Here is a 20,839-nt window from a genome sequence, read left to right on the forward strand (position 1 = left end):
TCAAGGCTGTAGTGAGCAGTGTTTGTACCATTGCCCTCCAGCCTGGGTGACAGAGCAAGACCCTGTCTCAAAGAAAGAAAGAAAGAAAGAAAAATAGAGAGAGAGAGAGAGAAAGAGAAAAGAAAAGATAGCCAGAAGTTGGAAGAAAACATTTTCAATGCATATAAGCAAAAAAGGGTTGGTATCCAGAATACATAAAAAACTACATATGAACATATGAAAACATAATCATCTTCTCTATTACTCAGATAAATGTAAGTTAAAAAACTTAGGGGGATACTGTTTTGAATCCATAAAACTGTCAAAAATTGCCATGGGCAATAATGTCAATGTTAGAAAATGGGATCTGTTATATTGCTGGTAGGAGTGAAAATGCGTACAAACACTTTGGAGAGCAATTTGGAAATATGCAGTGAAACTGAAAATACACATTTCTGAAGACCTAGGTAATCTACCTCTAGGAACTCATACTGGAGACATTCTTACACGTATCAATAAGGAGACATAAGGAAGAGTATTTTCTGGTCTTGAACTCCTGGAACCTAGGGATCCTCCTGCCTCAGCCTCCCAAAGTGCTGGCATTATAGGCATATACCAGCACCCCCAGCCTAAGAGTGTCTGTAGGAATCCAAATATCCATCCCTGAGACGATGGATAAATAAATTGTGTTATTATCAAATATTGGAATATACTCTATAGCAGTTGAAATAAAGGAACTAGGTTTTACATGATCCATATGGCTAAATCTCAAGAACTTAATATTGAGAGGTGGAGAAAAGTAAGTTGCAGAAGAACACATGTATGATACAACATCTATATACTTAAAGCATGTAGCACATACCTAGGTAATGAAAGAAAAACAGTTACAGGGAGAATACAGACCAGCTTCAAAAGAGTGTTTTCCTCTAGGCAAGGAGAGAGGAAGGGAGGGAAGTGTGATCCAGAAGAATTGAAAAGGTGACTTCAACAGTGAGGTGTTTTATTTCCTTTAAAGAAAATATGAATCAAATGTGGTAAAATAAGCTCTTTGTTGAAATCTGTCTGATGTACATATGTGTGTCTGATTCATCATTTTCTGTCCATTTCTATATACTGTAAATATTTCAGAATTCCAATAAAAATGCAATAAAATTTAAAAGAGAGAATACGCCATTCCCTGAAGTGATGACGCTGCCTAACGTGACGACTCACACAGTTTGGAGTTTCAGTATTTCATTTTGTAAAACCCCTTGGCTCCACTGGAAACAAGTCTGGGCATAGAACAGAGGCTGGTCAGTTGGTGACTGTGCTCTGTCCTCCAGGGCCCAAAGTAACCATCCTCCAGAGTGATATGTGTGTCACTGTGCAGTAATTGCTGTTTGTGTGTCTGTCTCCCCCATAAGCCTGGGAGCCCCAGGGAAGCAACAGGGTCTTCTTTATTTCAGTGGCACATAGGAGGTGACAATAAACACAGTCCGAATTGGAGAACCCCATGGGCACCAGCTCAGGATGCTGAACACATTGGTAAGCTGGAGATCTGCTCTTAGGCTATTCTGCACCCGGTCCTGCAAGATGCCCTGGGATGGGTCTCTTGTAAGTGGGTTTCTCCATTAGTCCAGTGGGCTATGTCCTAGAAGGAGGAAGCCCAGAATAGACTCAGTGTTTTTGGCCTCTTCTTTCTGACTGTACATCACACCAAATGGCACCAACACTAACAATGACGCTGCACACATTTATGAATATTTCTGTACAGAGACCCAAAGGGACTATAACAACATGAAAACAGTCATTGCATCAAATTGGGGAAATTATGTTTTTCTCCCTATTTTTCCAGTTATCTGCAATATGGTTTTATTGTCCTAATAAAACCTTATAAAGAATATAAAAATCCTATTTCATCTGTGAAGTGATGAAATAGGTGGCAAGTGTTTCAATGTTTCAATAGACTTCATTCCCTGTGCTTCAAATTTTCCCTTTGAAATGAACAGTAAATACATAACTAGAATATATGTAATTAGAATATACATACAAATACATGTATATTTCAACAGCATAAATAATACCTAAATAATACAGACAACAGTACCATGGAGAAGCAAAACATTATGTGCTATTTCTGCAAGAAATCCTGCAGACGGGGTTAAAAAATAGAATGCAGGTTTTCATGCTCAGGGTCCAAGGTGGAGGCCAGGAACTCTGCATGTACACCAAGCTCTCCAGATGATTCTTATTCAAGTGGTCTTCAGATCGCAGTTGGGAAAACAGTGAGATAAAGAAAGAAAAATTTGGGGTGGGGTTCAGTGCCTACCTGAGGAAGTGGCAGTGACATGATGTAAGTGAAAATCTGAAAATCAGACAAAGAGTAGAGATGAATGGATGGGCAGCAAAGGGGGTGGCTGAGATCAGCTTACCTTCAGCCTTCCCTGACACAGAGGGGGCTACAAGTTAAGTGAAGACATTTGGGGACCAGGGAGGGACTCTGTCTAGAGTGTGAGGGATAGAGGTGAAGAATACTGCCCCTGAGAAAGCAACCACCACCAATGGCCACCACTAGATGTTACTGATCCCACCACCTGCACAGGAGCCAGATCCCCAAGCAAGTTAAAATCAACCTCAAGTAATGCAGCAGTTCCCATTTTTCTAGGACCCAAGTATTTGAACAAGAACCCATTGAAACTCTACCAGAACTCATTATTCTCTCAGTAATAGGCAAATAGATCTTCTCTCCAAGAGAATGAGAAATAAAAGAGAAATCACTGGACTTCTGAGAACATTCAGTAGTTTGTAAGAGAAGAATCATTCTGAGGCATCACAGCAATGTTATAGACAATATCAAAAGAAAGAGTGAGGAAGAGAATTCAATAAATCATCCAATTTAAATATTAAATAAATTGGTTAGCAATTATGTGGCTCATATGAAAAAAGATCAAAATGTATTACTTTTAGGCCGGGTGTGGTGGTTCATGTAATCCCAGCACTTTGGGAGGCTGAGGCAGGTGGATCACTTGAGGTCAGAAGTTCAAGACCAGCCTGGCCAACATGGCAAAACCCTGTCTCTACAAAAAATACAAAAATTAGCTGGGTTTGGTGGCACACACCTATAGTCCCAGCTACTCTGGTGGCTGAGGCACAAGAATCGCTTGAACCAGGGAGGCGGCGGTTGCAGTGAGCCAAGATCAAGTCACCACACTCCAGCCTGGGCAACACAGCAAGACTCCATCTAAAATAATAATAATGATACTTAATAAATAAATAATTACTTTAAAGTGAAAACACATTATTGAAATAAAATATAAAGGACAGAGGCAGAGGGTAGCAGATGGTATAATAGTGAGAATTCATGAGTCAAATTGATTCACTTGAAGAATTCACATTGGGGTTTTCTGCCCCCAAGTCTCACTTTCCCCCAATCAATCCTCTATGAATTGAATGAATCCTTTTATGAATTGAATTAATGCAACTCTAACTATGCCACTCTCCTGCTTGAAAGCATTAAATGGCTTCCAATTGCCACTGAGTTTCTAGCACCTGAGGATGGCACTGAAGACCCTCCGACAACTGAGCAAAGGTTGCCCAAGCTTCACAGAACTCTTTGTTATTCCCGCTGGGCACAGTGGCTCACGCCTGTAATCCCAGAACTTTGGGAGGCCGAGGCAGGTGGATCACCAGAGGTTGGGAATTCACCTGACCAACATGGAGAAACCCCCTAACTACTAAAAATACAAATTTAGCCAGGAGTGGTGGTGCATGCCTGTAATCCCAGCTACTCGGGAGGCTGAGGCAGGAGGATCACTTGAACCCAGAAGGCAGATGTTGTGGTGAGCCGGGATCATGCCATTGCACTCCCCCATCTTGAAAAAACAAACAAACAAAAAACCCTTTGCTCTTTGCTATTCCCTTTAAGTAAGCCATATGTTCCCACTTCTGCAAATTGGTCCATGCTTTAGAGATTCCTCCACATACAAAGTTCTTTCCTCTCGCTACCTTCTAATAATGTGAACATCATTGAATGCTTCCATATGCCAGGCACTAAGTAACGGCACTTACTGTCATTAAGTACGTAAGTAAGTACGTAAATATGTAAGTACCACCAAATATGGTACTTACATACATCAAACAAAAACATAAACCACTGCTATTATGTAGAATACCTAACATGTTGGGACATTTGCCCAAATACTCGTGATGTAGCAGTGAATAAAGCAGATAAGCTCTTTTCTAAGTGAGGAAGATGAGCAGGGGACAGTTAATAAACAAAAACTATATATATAGTGGGACTGAATTGTGTTTCTCCCTCCACCCTCCAAAATGTATATGTCGAAGCCCTAACCCCCAAAGTGACTATATTTGGAAATGGGGCCTTGCCTTGAGTAGATAATTAAGATTAAATGAGGTCATAAGGATGGGACCCTAATCTGATAGGACTGGTGGCCTTATCAGAAGGGAAGGAGAGAGAGATTTCTCTTCATGCACGTGCATAGAGGAAAGGCCATACAAAGGACATAGCAAGAAGGTAGCTGTCTATAAGCAAGGAAGGGCACCCACACCAGAAACCAAACCCCGCCTGACCTTGATCTTGGCCTTTCCTGCCTCCAGAACTGGGAGAAATGAATTTCTGTTTGTTTAAACCACCCAGTCTATGGTATTTTGCTATGGCTGCCTGACTGTCCACTAAATCTTGCAGATTTCTGGACAAGACAGGCTGTCACAAAAGCAGACTTTGCAGTAGGGGCATGCATTGTGGATTTGAGGAACACCTAAAAATCCAGTATGGCTGGAACAGGTTAAAGCAGGGGGGTCGAAAGGCGATACAGTTGGAATGGGAGATGAGGGACGGGGTGGGGGCAGATCATGGGGGCCTCATAGGCATAATAAGACTTTAGCTTTCACTCTGAGAGCGTTGAGAAGTCACTGGAGGGCTCAGCGAGGAGAAGAATAACATGATTTGAAAAATTATGAAAGGATCATTCTGGCTGTTGGTCAGCAGTGGAAGCAAGACAGCATTTAGGAGGCTGTTTCACAACCTAGGTGAGTAAGATGGTAGTTTGGACCAGGGTAAGAACAGTGGAGGTGATGAGAAATGGTCACATTCTGGAAGTATTTTGGATGTAGAGCCCATGAAATTGGCTGTGGATTTCATATGGGATAGGAAAGAAAGAAGAGTCAAGGATGACACGAAGTTTTTATCCTCAGCAATGTATATGATGGAATTGTCAATAACTGAGACAAGAGGAGCTTCTGAAGGAGTCTGAGTGGGTGGAGATGGTGGAGAGTTTGGTTTTGGACATATTGGGAGTCAGATGCCGATGAGACATACCCAAGGGAACGTGTCCAGTAGGCCGCAGATGTCTGAGTCTGGGAGAGTCTGGAAGAGAAACATAAGTTGGCATTATTCCAGCCATTTAAACCACCTGGTAAGTCAGGGCCTGTAGGTCAGGACATTATTAAATGAGTTCACCAAAAGTGTGCAAGTAGACAGAGAAGAGGTCCTAGAACAGCCTCGGCTGGTCCAGCACTAAGTAAAGCTTGGGGAAATGAAGAGGGAACAGCCAGAGGCTCAGAAGGCAAAACCTGGAGCTTCAAGGAAGACCGATGGAGTATGGCATCTTGGAAGCCACGTAAAGGTGGAAAAAATGGTCATTTGCGTCAAGTGCTGCTGCTGAGTCAAGTGAGATTTGGACGAGTAACGACCTTTGGGTTCTGCATCATGTAGGTCATTGGTGACCTTGACCTAGCAGTTGCTGTGAGATGATAGAGGCAACAGCCAGATTGGAGTGGGTGCAAGAGAGAACGGGGAGTGAGGATGGAGAGACAAGTGTATACAACTAGTGTGAGGAATTTCTTCTAACGGAAGGCAGTGAAACAGATGGTAGCTGATGGAGAAGGTGGTTTCAAAGGAGAGAGGTTTTTTTCCATGGGAATTATTACAACATGTATGTGCACTGATGAAAATATCCAAGTAGAGAGAGAAGGACCTATCATGCAGGAGAAAGGACAATTACAGGAGAATATTTTACCCACTTTTACAGAGGAGGAGGCTAATGTTCAAAGAGTTGAAGTGAGTTCACTAAGGTCACACAGCTAGTGGTCCGTGGATCAGGATTCAAACCATGTCTGCCTGGATAAAGTCTGCATTCTTAATGATTCTTGCTACTTCGATTCAAACCTTCCCTCAAATTTAAGTTTACCTCTACCTTCATGTAGCTTGCTTCAAACATTCAAGCTAGAAGTGATCTCTGTTTCCTCCCTTTGACCTCTCATACCACTTAATCTTGATGTTTTATCACAGCTATTCATTTTCTGTCTCCAACCCTATTGTAAGTGTTTTGAAAACATAGAATATTCACTATAAACCTCTCTGCCTTTCCAGCCCCTAACACAGTGCCTAGCACATGGTAGGACCTAGATCAATGTTTGCTACAGGCAGGCAGAAAGGAGGGAGGATGCCAGTGAAGGAGAGAGGGAGCCTTTTTCCCAAAGACTCCTCACAAGTTTGACACATCATACATTACGACCTGTTTTTCCTGCCCCAGACTAAGGGACTGTATTTACTTTCCTCCTAGGGGCTGTTACCTCTTTACTCATGGCTCTGACTGTTTTCTGGATCTGATCCAGGCTCAGAACTTCCTGTTAATAATAAATCAGACACTGAAATGCTCTGCAAGCGGGGAGGCCTTCCACATATGCACCTGTTAGGTCGGGAACCACCTGGAGAGGAATTTGACCATCTGCTAATTGCAGCTGGGAAGGAGCTGCAGAAGGACTTTGTGCATTTCAATTCATGAGCCTCTGTTGGTCTCCTGCTCCTTGCCAGGTCCTGTGCTGAGCAGGAGGGACAACAGGATGAGCAAGATACTGTTTCTGCCTTCACCAGGCTCACGTCTCATGGGGAGAGCGGCAGGTAACGGCGGAGCCAGAGCCAGGACTCCCCGACTATCTCTGAACCATTGTCAATTCTTAATTCCTCTGGAAACTTAGGAACTGGTTAATTTAATTCCTTGAGGAGTATAGCTTACTTTTTACTGTGTTGGCTAGCAGACTCAGAAATACGCAAAAGTGCTGCCACCAGAGAGTTTTTCCTTTAGTGCAGATATTACCTGTTCACTCCAGAGCTTAAAACCCTTCAGTGGTTCTCTATTACCTTCAGGAAAATGTTTGAACCCCTTTGAAAAATCTCTATTCACCTCACCAGCCCTCTCTCCCCATGTAGCCCCTTATCTTTATCCTATTTGGGAGCAGTGATTTCCAGCAAAGGCATTGGAGTCCACGCTAGCTTTAAATTCTGGCTCTGCTCTTTGCAGGCTATACAGAAAGCTTTCTTAACCTTTCTGAGCCTCAGTCTCCTTATCCATAAAATGGGGAGAAAAAATACTAATCTCATGGAATTTCTGGGAACATTAACCAGATAATGTGTGGGAAGAGGCCTAACACGTTATGCAAAAGAACATGAAAGTTTTGATAAATATCACCTAGGGAGCTTTTAAAACGCACTAATATTTGGGCCAATCTCCAGAGAATCTGATTCCATCAGTGTGAGTGAGGCCTAGGCAGGAGTATTTTATAAAAGCCACTTGGGTGGTTCTGGCTTGCAGTTAGGATTAAGAACCACTAACATAGAAACTGTTCAACAAATATTGGCTGAATCTACATGTGAAACTTACAAATGTGACCCAATGTTGCACCAGGCTGTGCTGTCGAGTTTGAATGAAGTATAGAAACCTCAGCTCCTTGTATATCCCTTCACCATGCCTCGTTTATAATTGTCTTCATATACTTCCTCTATATGCATTTATAACCACATCAAAGAGTGTTAAAATTTTTGCACCAACCTTTAAAAAATTTAGGAAAACTTCAGAGAAGAAGAAAAGTTATGTACCTACCCATATTTTTCTGTCTTCTTTCTTTTTACCTGATGTTCCAGGATTCTTTTTTTTCCCCTAATTTTATTTCTGTTTTAGAACTCCCTTTATCCATTACTTTAGAGTAGGTCTATTAATGGCCAATTTTCTTATTTTCCTGTCATCTGAGAATGCCTTGATTTCTCTTTTGATTCCTGAAGGGTGTTTTTTGCTGGATATAGAATTCTATCTTGACAGTTATTTTCTTTCAGCACTTGAAAATGTTGTGCCGCTACTTCTGGCCTCCCGCTTTCCTTTTATTTTAGGTTCAGAGATACATGTGTAGATTTGTTTACAGGTAAAATCGTGTCACAGGGGTTTGTTATACAGATTATTTCATCACCCAGGTACTAAGCCTAGAACCCAGTAGTTATTTTTTCTGATCCTCTCCCTCCTCCCACCCTCCACCCTCAAGCAGGCCCCAGTGTGTGTCATTCCCCTCTATGTGTTCTCAGGAACACATAGAGTTCTCATCATTTAGCTCCCACTGATAAGTGAGAACATGTGGTTTTTGGTTTTCTGTTCCTGTGTTAGTTTGCTAAGGATAATGACCTCCAGCTCTATCCACGTTGCTGCAAAGGACATGATCTTGTTCTTATTTATTGGTGTCCTTATTTCTCAGAAGTTCTTTGTCATTCAAATTGTGTTTCCCTATAGGTAAGATGTCATTTTTCTCTTGCTGCTTTTAAGATTTTATATTTGCCTTCAGTTTTCAGAAGTGTGAGTATTACGTGCCTTGGTGGGATTTCTTTGAGTTTATCCTGTTTGGGATTCACTCAGCTTTATGACTTTCTAGGCTTATGTGTATTTTAGGCAAATTTGGGGAATTTCCAGCCATTATTTCTTTGAATATTTTTTCAGACTCTCTCTCCTTCTCCTCCTCTCCTTTGAGAACTTCAACTACACAAATATGTGATCTCTTCTAAAATCCCACAGGAGTCTGAAGCACTGTTATTTTGTTTTCTGGCCTGTTTTTTTCCTGTTATTCATATTAGGAAATTGCCGTTTTTCTACGTTCAGGTTCACTGATTCCTTCCTCTGTTACTTCCATTCTGCTGTTGAGCCCATCACTGAGCTTTTCATTTCAGTTATTTAAATTAATTCTTCCGTTTTAAAACTTCCATTTGGGTTGGCTGTGCACCTGTTATCCCAGCTACTCCAGAGGCTGAAGCAGAAGGATCAATTAAGCCCAGGAGTTCAAGACTAGCCTGGGCAACATAGCAAGACGCTGTCTTTAAAAATATAAGTAAAGAAATAATAAATAAATAAGGCCAGGCATGCTGATTCATGCCTGGAGTCCCAGGACTGCCAGAGACTGAGGCAGGCTGATCACTTGAGCCCAGTAGTTTGAGACCAGCCTGGACAACACAGTGAGACCCCATCTCTACACAAAAAAAAGTGCAAAAATTAGCTGGGCATGGTGGTGTGTGCCTATATTTCCAGATACTCAGGGGGCTAAGGTGAGAGGATTTCTTGGGCCCAAGATGCAGAGGCTGCAGTGAGCCAAGTTTGCACCACTACACTCCAGCCTGGGTGACAGAGAAAAACCCTGTCAATAAATTAATTAATTAATTAATAAAATTTCTATTTGGTTCTTTTTTATATCTTCTATTCCTTTGCTGAGGCTTTCTATTTATTCATTTGTTTCAAGTATTTTAGTAATTGTTTGTTGAAGAATTTTTATGACAGCTGCTAAATTTGGGGGGAGTCAAAAATTGCATATGGATTTTTGACAGCACAGGAGTTTGGCATTCCCAACTCCTAAGTTGTTCAAGTGTCAACAATACATGTTAAAAGAGTACTTCAAATCAAATCTTGGGGAGAGGAAGACGGATTTTTTTTTTTTTTTTTTTTTTTTTTTGAGACAGAGTCTCGCTCTGTCACCCAGGCTGGAGTGCAGTGGTGTGATCTTGGCTCACTGCAACCTCCGCCTCCCGGGTTCAAGCAATTCTCATGCCTCAGCCTCCTGAGTAGCTGGGATTACAGGTGCTCACCACTATGCCCAACTAATTTTTATATTTTTTGTAGAGATGGGGTTTCACCATGTTGGCCAGTCTGGTCTCAAACTCCTGACCTCAGGTGATCTGCCCATTCAGCCTCCCAAAGTGCTGGGATTACAGGCATGAGTCACCATGCCTGGCCTTATTTATTTATTTATTTATTTATTATTTCTTTACTTACATTTTTAAAGATAGGGTCTTGCTATGTTGCCCAGGCTGGGCTAGAATTCCTGGGCTTAAGTGATCCTCCCACCTCAGCCTCTGGAGTAGCTGGGATAACAGGTGCACAGCCAGCCCAAAAATGGAAATTTTAAAACTCCAAGCCTACAATCTTTACCAGATAATTGTAACGTCCCTGTCATCTCAACGTTGACATCAATTAATCATCTTTTCTCATTCAGTTTGAGGTCCTTCTGGTTATTTGTGTGATAAGTGATTTCCTACTGAAACCTGGACATATACTGGGTACTATGTTATGACTCTATGGCTCTTATTTTAACCTGTTTTAGCTGATTTTTTCTGACACTGCTCTGGCAGGGGAAGGGAAGTCACTACCTCATTACTTTCAAGTGAGGGTAGAAATTTCAAATTTCCCACATGTCCTTTGTTGACAACCAAGTGAGGGGTCTCCTCATTACTGCTGGGTGAGGCCAGAGTTCCACTTCATATACCTCAATTGATACCTCGCAGGCTGAGAGGGTAGAAGGGACTCATTACTCCTCCCCAGTTGGCCTCCAGTGATACCATAGGAGTGTGTGGCCTTGTTATAAATGGGCAGGGGTCAGAGTGCTGACTTTTCATGAGGCCTCCTCTGACACCTCCCAGCAAGGAGGAAGAGGAGCACTTCATCATTCCCATGATGGGTGGAGGTCCAGGTTCCCCCTGTGATTGCCATTGTAATGCGGAGGAGCCTCTTTATTACCACCCAGCAGGGATAAAGTCCCAGTTCCCCACTTGGACTTTTCTGACATTGCCTGGCAAGGATTTAGTTGTGCCCTTGTCATATTCTGGTGAAGGTGAAAGTCTAGGAACCCAACTTGGTCTTTGCTGCAATGGCTTGGGGCAGAGCTACTGTGTTTTCTGTGGTATTTATCTAGAGTGGTTATTGTATAAAAGTTTATACAATAGGCTACCCCTTTACCTGGTCCTTTGGCTAAAGAGAACATGCTTGTGTCAGGCTTAAAAAAAAAAAATCCACACATGCTGGTGTTTCTAGGTTGCTGTTTCTTTCAGCTCCAAGCCTGGTATAGATGAGGCAAAAAAAAATCATCATCCAAGGAACATACCTCTGTGTAGCTCTTCAGGTCCCAATGGCCCTAGTTGGTCTGCCTTTTTCTACCTTTCAGAGTCTTCTTATGTTTGTTTCACATATAATATCCAGAGTTTTTAACAGTCCTTAGCAAGAGGAATAGGGAAAAGCACATCTACTTCCCTTCCCCAAGAGTAGAATATTACCACACTGTTTTCAACAGTGAATATGCATTTGTTTCTAAGCTGATTTTTGTAATTCTATCACGATACAATTTCTTTAACGGAAACATGCATTAAGAATGAAAGTTATAAAGAATTTTTCTTAATGAATTATGTATGACAAAATGTAGTCATAGTAACAGTATGGTCTTCATAATGGGACTGGAGAATCCACAGATTTCATTCGAATTCTCATATGTCTCCATACTAAAAATTATTTTTAAATATTGCATTAAAGCATAATATACATACAGTAAAGTTTATACTTTTTGGTGTCCAGTTCTGTGAGTTTTGACGAACGCATATGGCGGTGTAACCTACCATCATGAACAGAATACAGAACACTTTCAATTCTGGTTTTAAAGCAAATGAACAAACAAAACTTTCAGGCTCCTAAACACCTTCAGGATGTAGTCTGGGCTCTTTGCCAGGGATATAATACCCTCCATGATCTGCCTTTTGCCCCAAGAGTCTAAATCCCAGTTGGGGAATAAAGGAGGTTGATGTGGTGACCTTCAGCTTCAACTCTGACCTAGTGATACAGAGAGGAGACAGGGAAACACTGGGTAGAAGAGGGCAGTTCCCCAGCAAAGGCCCCTCAAGCCTGGAAGCCAACAGCCCTAAGTGGGAACAGGCATTTCTGTTTTCATGTCAAAATAGTTGCCTTTTGGCCTGCCATGCCCCTATCCTGTACCCATATAAATCCCAAACCCCAGGCTCCAGAAGCAGACAAGCAGATGAGGAGACAAGAAGACAAACAGATGAACGGCAGAATGACACAACAGAGAAAGAAAGAGGAAAAGGAATGTCTGAATGCCAAGAGAAGTTTGACTGGGGGTGGTCAGAGAGGAATTCGGCTGCTGGACAGCCAGGCTGCAGAGGAAGATCATCTTCCCAGTCCCATCCCCACTTTCAGCTCCCCAGCTCCCCATCCATCCAACTGAGAGCCACTTCCGCCACTCAATAAAACCCCCACATTCATCCTTTGAGTTCATGTGTGACCCATTTCTTTCAGGACGCTGGACAAGAGCTCAGGATATGGAAAGTTGTCACACTGGCCCTCTGCCCTGGAGAAAGGCAGATGGTCCACTGAGCTGATTAACACTCAAGCCATCCACAGACAGCAAGGCTAAAAGGGCACACTGTAACACATGCCCACTTGGGCTCCTGCACCTGTCCATGTGCATGCTAACCCTTCCTTGGGGGTTTGAGCAGCAGCAGTGACCAAATAGGAGAGCCACACTGCTGTTGCACATCCTGTGAGGGGTATCAGGGAATTATCCCAGTTCACTAGGATATGGAGCCAGAGAGGTCAGGCTCTAATTCAAGGCAGGTGTAACATATATGTGCTGAACTGGGGGTACTAAAAGTTGTGGGAGCTCAGAAATGAGGCACCTCAAAATTCTCTTGCCTACTGACTCAGATATTATCTGTTATTTTTGCTTAAAAACAACTCCAAACCTTAGTGGCTTAAACCAGCAAACATTTATTATTTCTTACATTCTATGGGTCAGCTAGGCAGGTTTCCTGGGCTGGACTTGCTCAGTTGATTTCTAGGGTCAGCTGGCATCTCAGCTATGCTGCGTGATCTAGGCAAATTGCTCACATTGCTGGTGGCTGGCAGTCTGGCTGTTCTAAGAGGGTCTCAGCTGGATTTGCTCCTCTTGGCTCCATATGGTGCCTCATCCTCCAGCAGGCTAGCTCAGGCTCCTTCACCTGATAGTCTCAGGGCTCCAAAGAGCCATGAGACAGAGAGAGGATGAGCCCCATTGTAAGACTGCTTTTGAAGCTTTTGTTCACATCACATTCTGTAATGTTCCTTAGGTTAAACTAAATCCAGATTCAAGGGATGGAGAAAGAGACTACATTACTTAATCAGAAAAAACATAAAGTCACACTGCAAAAGGTTGAGAGGAAATTTTGTAAACAATGTGTCACATTATGCTAGAGCTAGAGACAACAAGGCACAGAGACCATCCTGAACGACCCAGGGCAGAAACCTACGGTGGACTTTGACAGAGCCTGAGGTTTGTCCTCCTGCTGCCAGAGACCTGCTTCTAGTGCACCTAGGAGAAGGCCTGGATCTCTGAGTGCCTGATAAGCCATAGCATGCAGAGGCTAATGAGGCATCCTCAGGCTACCTGCCTCTACATGACCAGTCACCATGGCCTTTTACCTGGTTGCTGTCTCTAGTCTCACTAACTCCTATCAGCAATCCATGGTGCACCCAGAGGAAACGTTCCAAAATGCTCTTTTTTCTGTCAAAAAAAGAGATGCCCTCTACTTTTTACATTCTAAGATGCTATGAAGTTTAGTGGTGAACACACAGACTTTGGAATCTACAGGTCTGCTTCCAAATCTGACTTCAACTATTTACTTTATAGGTGAGTTTGGACAAGTTAATGAACCCTGTTAAACAGGCTGCTTCTCATCTGTCATATGTGTGTTAAGGGTCTTGCACAATGCCGGGCACACAGTACAAGATGCCTTTGATGATGATTCCATCCCTGGCTGCAGAACAAGTGGACTCCTGACCCAGACGCAAGGATGCCCACAGCTTCCAGGGCACCCACAACAGAAGGGAATTGTTTTCTTCGTTCAGTTTTAACTTGCAACAGACAGAACCATCTCTGCAAAGTAATTTATGTGTTGCCTCCAGGCTCATGTTTGGAAGGGCTTCCTGCTCTGTTCTAGGCTGGTATTCCAAACATTAACATATGTCAAGAGCCCACACAAAGCCAAGGATGTAAAATCACTTTTCAAGGGAAGGGAGAGAGAGGGCAGTTCACAATGCCAGGGGAGATCCAGAAGGAAAAGAATCTTCAGCAAGCAGAGTGGGCTTGGGGAATGGTGGGTACCATGAATGCAGGGCCCAGGGTGGGAGACGGGGATTGGGGTCACTAAGGGGCAAGCTTGGGTTTGCCCCAGATAAAGTGGAAGCAATTATTTTTCAGAGACCACTTACCATGTGCTACCTTTTTAATACTCATCTTATTTAGCCTTCTTGAAACCCATGTGAAATCAGTATTATCCATTTTATGGAGCATGGAACTGAAGCTTTTAGATGTTAAGTAACTTGCCCAAGTACTCACAAGAGGGGCACAACTGGGATTCAAGCATGCTCCATCTGATTCCAGACAGCACACACTTAGACCACTCCTACCCTGTCAGAGAAGGAAGCGTTCTCCCTCCTTGATATGGTTCAATTCCCAGATTGGGAAACTGAGTATTGTAAAGATTAAGCAAGCTTCCCAGGCCACAGAGTTATGAGGATTAAGAACATGAATGGAATCCAGGTTGGAGGGCTCCCACAGACCCAGGTCTTCAAGTGAGACCTCAGTGAGACCCTTGCTAGTGCCTTCTTATCTGCTTCTCTCCCTGTCTGCCACATCACTAAGTCCAACAGATCTCTGCCATCAAACGATCATCAAACTATTCTCCACTTTAATTAACCTGCCTTATTCCTTGACCTCTTGGGCTGGGATAGCTGTATGTCTAGCTTCTTTCCTTGAGTTCAGATCTAGGAGCAGGTGGCATCTTTCTCTGTCTCCTGTGACTTCCCTGACTTACTCTTCACAGCTTTCCACACCTAACTGCTCCTCATTCATTCAGAATTAAACCTCTGCAGCAGGCACTGTGTGGGTTGTTGAGAGCATGAAGATGAAGAATATAGAATATCTGCCCTCAAGAAGCTTGCATTCTATGGGAGACACAAACTTGGGAGATGATCACAGGGCAGGGACCTCTGACCCCTTTCCCCCACTGCTTCTATCACTTCAAAGAATCCCCGCTACTTCCCAAGTGGGAGGTGGGGCATTTGCATTTGTAAAATATCTCACTGGCTGTGCTGTAGACAATGGATTCGTGTGGGCACAAGAGGTGCCAGCTGTCAAGCCAGTAAGGATGGTGAGAGAATATGGCAGGTGAAAGCAGATGAGACACCAAACAAAAAGAGACACAGCAAAGATAAAGTTGGAGGAGTGGGGCAAAGGAGGCAGGAAGTATCAAGATTATATAAAGAGTGAAAAGCCCTTGGTGACTGGTTGCCAGGGGTGGGAGGAAGGAAGCACACAGAAGGAGCTGGTTGTAATGATGGACTTGGTGGCTGCATTCAGAATTGGACCTGGGGCATAGGAGGTGAGCTCAGTTATATGCAGAGCACAGAGCCCTCTGCAAATGCAAGCTTTAAACTGACTAATAGAAATCTGCTACAAAGAAGAAGAAATAATTATCACCAAGCTACAATTCAATACATCTTGGGCTCATTGTTCTGATTGGCCTGACCTCTGAGATGAGGCACTCATTGCAATGAGGAGGTGGAGGTCACTTTGGGATTAAGATCCATGTAACCTGACTGCTTTAGGCTTTTGTCAAAGACAAAAGAAAGAAATGTACCTAGCATTGAACCAAAATTGTATTAAACTTCTTTTTTAAACATGAAAACTATGCATCTCAAAATATAATGGCATCTAAGGAAGAGAAGTGCAAAGTGCTTCCTGGAAATGCACAAAACCCAAGAGGTTATAAATGCTTTTGCACAAATGGGGCATCATGAGGACCCTCAAAAGTGTTTTGATCTTGCAGGACAGAAAGTTTCACCCCCAAGTGACATATGAGGAGGTCTAGATGGTAAGAGTTGCTCAAGGTCTCATTCCTAACCATTAGAGACAAGCTTCCAGATTGGGGTCTTTCTGAGAAGCAGGATAGCAGAGAGGTTAAGTGTACAAGTCATGGTAGAATCAAATCCTGGCAAGTGACTCAACTCCTCTAAGCCACCCCTCTCACATCTCTTAAATGGGGCCACACTCATGCCTGCCTCCCTTTCTCACAGAGTGGCTATGACGAGTCAATGGGTTGAAGCATGTAAAGAAAGCTCTTACTGTAGCACCTTATGTGTAGCAAAAACGGCTGAGCATTGCCGTTTTTCCAGTCCCTTCTATAGTCTCTCTGATGGAAAGCCGACTCTTCATTCAGGATGAACACAGTTTTGATAGGAAGCAGGGAGGACTCCTGCTCTAAGGAGTTCCATATGCAGGGATGATGGGGTCTGCTCCCATGCAGCACTTTGCACAGCAGGGTGGATGCAGAAGCACGAGAAGGGATGCAGCAAAGAGAAGGTGTCAGCACAGGAGAGGAGAGCAGCTCTCTTTTAAAAGGTGACTTTCTAGGTCTCCTCTGACACTCACCCTTTCAGGAAAGAAAAGGCAAAGACTCCCAACACACTTACATGCAGATACACAAACAAGTTAAAGGCCAAGAATTTCCATTTTTACCACCACCAATTCTTTTTTTTTTTTTTTTTGAGATGGAGTCTCACTCTGTCATCCAGGCTGGAGTGCAGTAGCACCATCTCAGCTCACTGCAAGCTCTGCCTCCCGGGTTCATGCCATTCTCCTGCCTCAGCCTCCTGAGTAGCTGGGACTACAGGTGCCTGCCAGCATGCCTGGCTAATTTTTTTTTTTTTTTTTTTTTTTTTTTTTTTAGTAGAGACGGGGTTTCACCGTGTTGGCCAGGATGGTCTTGATCTCCTGACCTTGTGATCTGCCCACCTCGGCCTCCTAAAGTGCTGGGATTACAGGTGTGAGCCACCAGCCCAGCCACCAACACTTCTAAGCTTCATCTGAAAGGGCTAGCCAGGTGTCCCTCTAAGACTATCTGTTTTTCTATTGCTTAACAGACATTCTCATTCTATTGGATTATAATAAACCACTTCAAACCAACAGCATAACCAACAGCTGCTTAACATGAACACAGATTTTGAGGATAAGGAATTCAGATAGGGCACAGAGGGAATGGCATGTTTCTGCTTCAAAATTCCTAGGACCCCAGCTGGGAAGACTCAAATGGCCAGGGGTGACTTGAATATCTGAGAGTCGGAATCATCTGAAGGCTTCCTTGTTCACATGTCTGCACCTTGACGAGATGGCTGGAAGGCTGAGCTCCACTAGGACAGACTCTAGGAACAGATGGCTTCTCCAGCATAGTGGCCTCAGAGCTTCAGACGTTACATTCCAGGAAAGAAGGTGAAAGAACAAAGCCTTTATGATCTAACTTTGGAGGGCACATAGTATCACTTTCATCATATTCTGTTGGTTGAAGTAGTCACAAACTCACCCAGATTCAAAGGTCAAAGACATAGGCCCTATCTCCAGATGGGAAAAATGTTAAAGAATCTGCATCCATGTTTTAAAACCTTCACAGGATAGGTATAAATGCCTCTCAACAGGTGCGACAATCCCTGAGGTAGAGTTGGTTGAATCTTCCAAAATGCCATGGCATTTAAGAACTCAGGATATTTAGAGACCTCCTATCCTTACACTTTAGAGATGAGAGCTCTAAGGTCCAGAGGAAAGAGTTGAGGAATGAAGTTTACTGTAGAACAGTTAAGGAAATGGGACAAAGAAAAAAACAATAGCTTGCCCTGTAAGTGATGGCACACTTGGTTTTCAATCACCCGTGATACTAAGGAGAATCTGCACATTTGTAGCCCATGGATTAGAAATGCAAATCTCATTTTAGCTTTGTTTTCACTTCCTCCACTCTATTTCTCACCATTAGTGTTAGGCTGCAGTCAGGCACCGACAGACAATGAAAAACCATGTAATGGGATAAAGTCATGAAGCAGCTCAGAACCTGGATGTTCTCATTATCATTGCTCCTAAAGGAAACCCTGGAGTCCAAAGACAGGGGTCACAAAACCAGCCCCACCTTCAACCTGTTTGTAGTAAACTGACAAGACAGACAGATAAATATGCTTAAGCTTATTGGAAAATTTCATAAAGTAAATTGAATCCTCTCAACTAATATTTGCATTGTGTTGAGAAGTTCATAATTAATAAGCATCTGTAGGTATTTCTGAGAAAGGTAGACAGTTTGGACATTTCGAGTCAAAATGCTGGTAAGCAGGGTTTGCAAGTCAAGCAACCTGTTCCAGGATGGATTCTAAATAGAGCCTTTCCTGTTTTCAAGTGGGATGCTCTTACATACAGCAAAAAGAAGGTGGTGAAGAAAGGTCTGTATAAGCAATTTAATGTTGTTAATTCTTACCAACACACTGAGACTGCAACACCTTCAAAGATGAAGATCCTGGCTTATTCTGGAAATTATATAAGAAGACACTAAATGACGTTCTACAGTCTTGTGACATCTTCTTGGCCTTCACCATTCCTAAAAGATCCTGCCTACACCTGTCCCCATCAGACTACGTGGTCTTGAGAGCTGATTCCAGGCCATTCATTCATTGCTAATCTCATTGTCACCCCATTTGACAAAGGGATGGACACACAGTAGGAGCTGGGTTGGGTGAAATTTATTTGCTGGGAGAGTAAATGGTCCTGCACACAGTGGGTAATCTGTCACTGGGAGTTGAACTTGAGTATTCATTGGCTGATGGAGTCCTTAAGTTTTGGGCTATAAAGGGCATTTATACTATAAGAGGTAACCTGGGCAAAGAGGAGGTAGACAGGAAGAGGAAAAAGGAAGCCAGAATAATGAGCCCAACTTTGAAATTCTCTCACTAATAAGGGAGAAGCCCCATGAGGCAGGCAGAACAGTAGAAAGAGCTTGCCTCAGTGCTTCCAGAGAGAAAAACTTAAACGCCAGTAATTATCCTCTGGAGACTGAATGTCCTCAGTCTCACTAACAGAGCCAGGGGAGCATATCCCAGACTTTTCCAAAGTACAGAGGGACACTTTGAGTTTGAATTACAGATTTTGAGGTTCTACTTGTCTAGAAACCTACTTGTCAGAGGTTCTATTTAACTCTTTTTGGGACTTCAGAAAATACTGGCTTCCAATTTAGTTTTCCATAGGGCAGAGCAATTCTCTTACCCACTTCTTTCCTCCTATCAGTGATGAAATTATCTAAAAAGGAAACAAAGAAAATTGAGAAACATGGAAGACTGTGTATATATATATATATATGTATACACACACACACACATGCAGGATATTACATGCTGGTATAGCTGTATTTATAAACTTCTTCACAGTGGAGATAGGGTTTCTTGCACTCATGTATTCCTTCAGCAGATTTGGTTAAGGGCCTACTGTGCTAGTCAACTTTATGTGTCAACTTGACTGGGCTAACGGAGTCCAGAAAGCTAGTACGACATTATCCCTGAGTACATCTGTGAGGGTGTTTCTGGAAGGGATCAGCATTCGAATCAATAGACTGAATAGAGAGGATCACTCACCCTCACAATTTCAGGTGCTTATTATCCATTCTGTTGAGAGTCTACATACAACAAAAAGGTGAAGAAGGGCAAATTTGCTCTCTCTCTCTCTCTCTCACTCTCTCTTTCTCTCTCTCTCTCCACCTCTCTCTCAGCTTGAGCTGGGACATACATCTTCTCCTGCCCTTGGACGTCAGTGGTCCTGGTTCCTGGGCCTGCAGACTCAGGCTGGGACTGACACAAATTCTTCCTCTGTTCCTCAAGCCTTAGAGCTTTAACCGGAGCCATACCACCAGCTTCCCGGGCCTCCAGCTTGAAGACACCAGACTGTGGGACTTCCTAGCCTCCATATTCATGCCTGTCAATCCCTCATTAAAAAAAAAAAAAAAGTCTTTCAGGATTAGTGTGGTGACTCATGCCTGTAATCCCAGCACATTGGGAGGCCGAGGCAGGAGGATCACTTGAGACCAGGAGTTTGAGTCCAGCCTGGGCAACATAGCAAGACCACATCTCTACAAATAATTCTTTTTTAATTATCTTGGTGTGGTTGCCTGCACCTAAGCTACTCAGGAGGCTGAGGTGAAAGGATCGCTTGAGCCCAGGAGTTCAAGGCTGCAGTGAACTATAATCGTGTCACTGCATTCCAGCATGAGTGACAGAGTGAAACCCTGCCTTTAAAAAGATGTTTTTCTATTCTCCAAACAATTAGTTTTGTTTCTTTGGAGAATCCTAATATACCTACTAAATCTCAGCTATTATGCTATCTACTAAGGCTTCAGAGATGAAAAAGAAATAGTACCTGACCTACAGAAAGTTTCAGATTAGAAGTGAAAATAAGAAAGGGGTTAGAAAAAAAATGGAAATTTGAGCAGGCTAATATTGGGAGGATAACCCTTGAGTGTTTCCAGAAGTTACAAGCTCACACGGCTCTTTCCTATGTTCCCAAAACAGAAGAAAGTTGTATTGAGATTGAGGTCATGCTGTATCACTTCTGGTAATTTTGCTACCACCAAGGGTGTTGTATAAGCTGACAGTATGATCCCAAACTCAACAGAAATACAACTACTTTTTCAACCTTTCAACCCAGTTCTCAGAACCTGGAAAGAGGATTCATGGTGTTAATCCTAAATGCGTGGCAGAAAGAACTAGGTTTGTAACCTCATAAACCTTACTTTGCATTATCCTAGACATCATATCCTTCACATTATCCTAGAATAACATAAACTCTGAATCTCAGTTTCATAACTTAAAAATAGGAATGAAACCTACCTCATGTGTTTGTTGCATTAGATAATGCAACATAAAAGTGTCTTAACACA

This window comes from Pongo abelii, chromosome 18 (assembly GCF_028885655.2).
Source record: "Pongo abelii isolate AG06213 chromosome 18, NHGRI_mPonAbe1-v2.0_pri, whole genome shotgun sequence".
NCBI lineage: Eukaryota > Metazoa > Chordata > Mammalia > Primates > Hominidae > Pongo > Pongo abelii.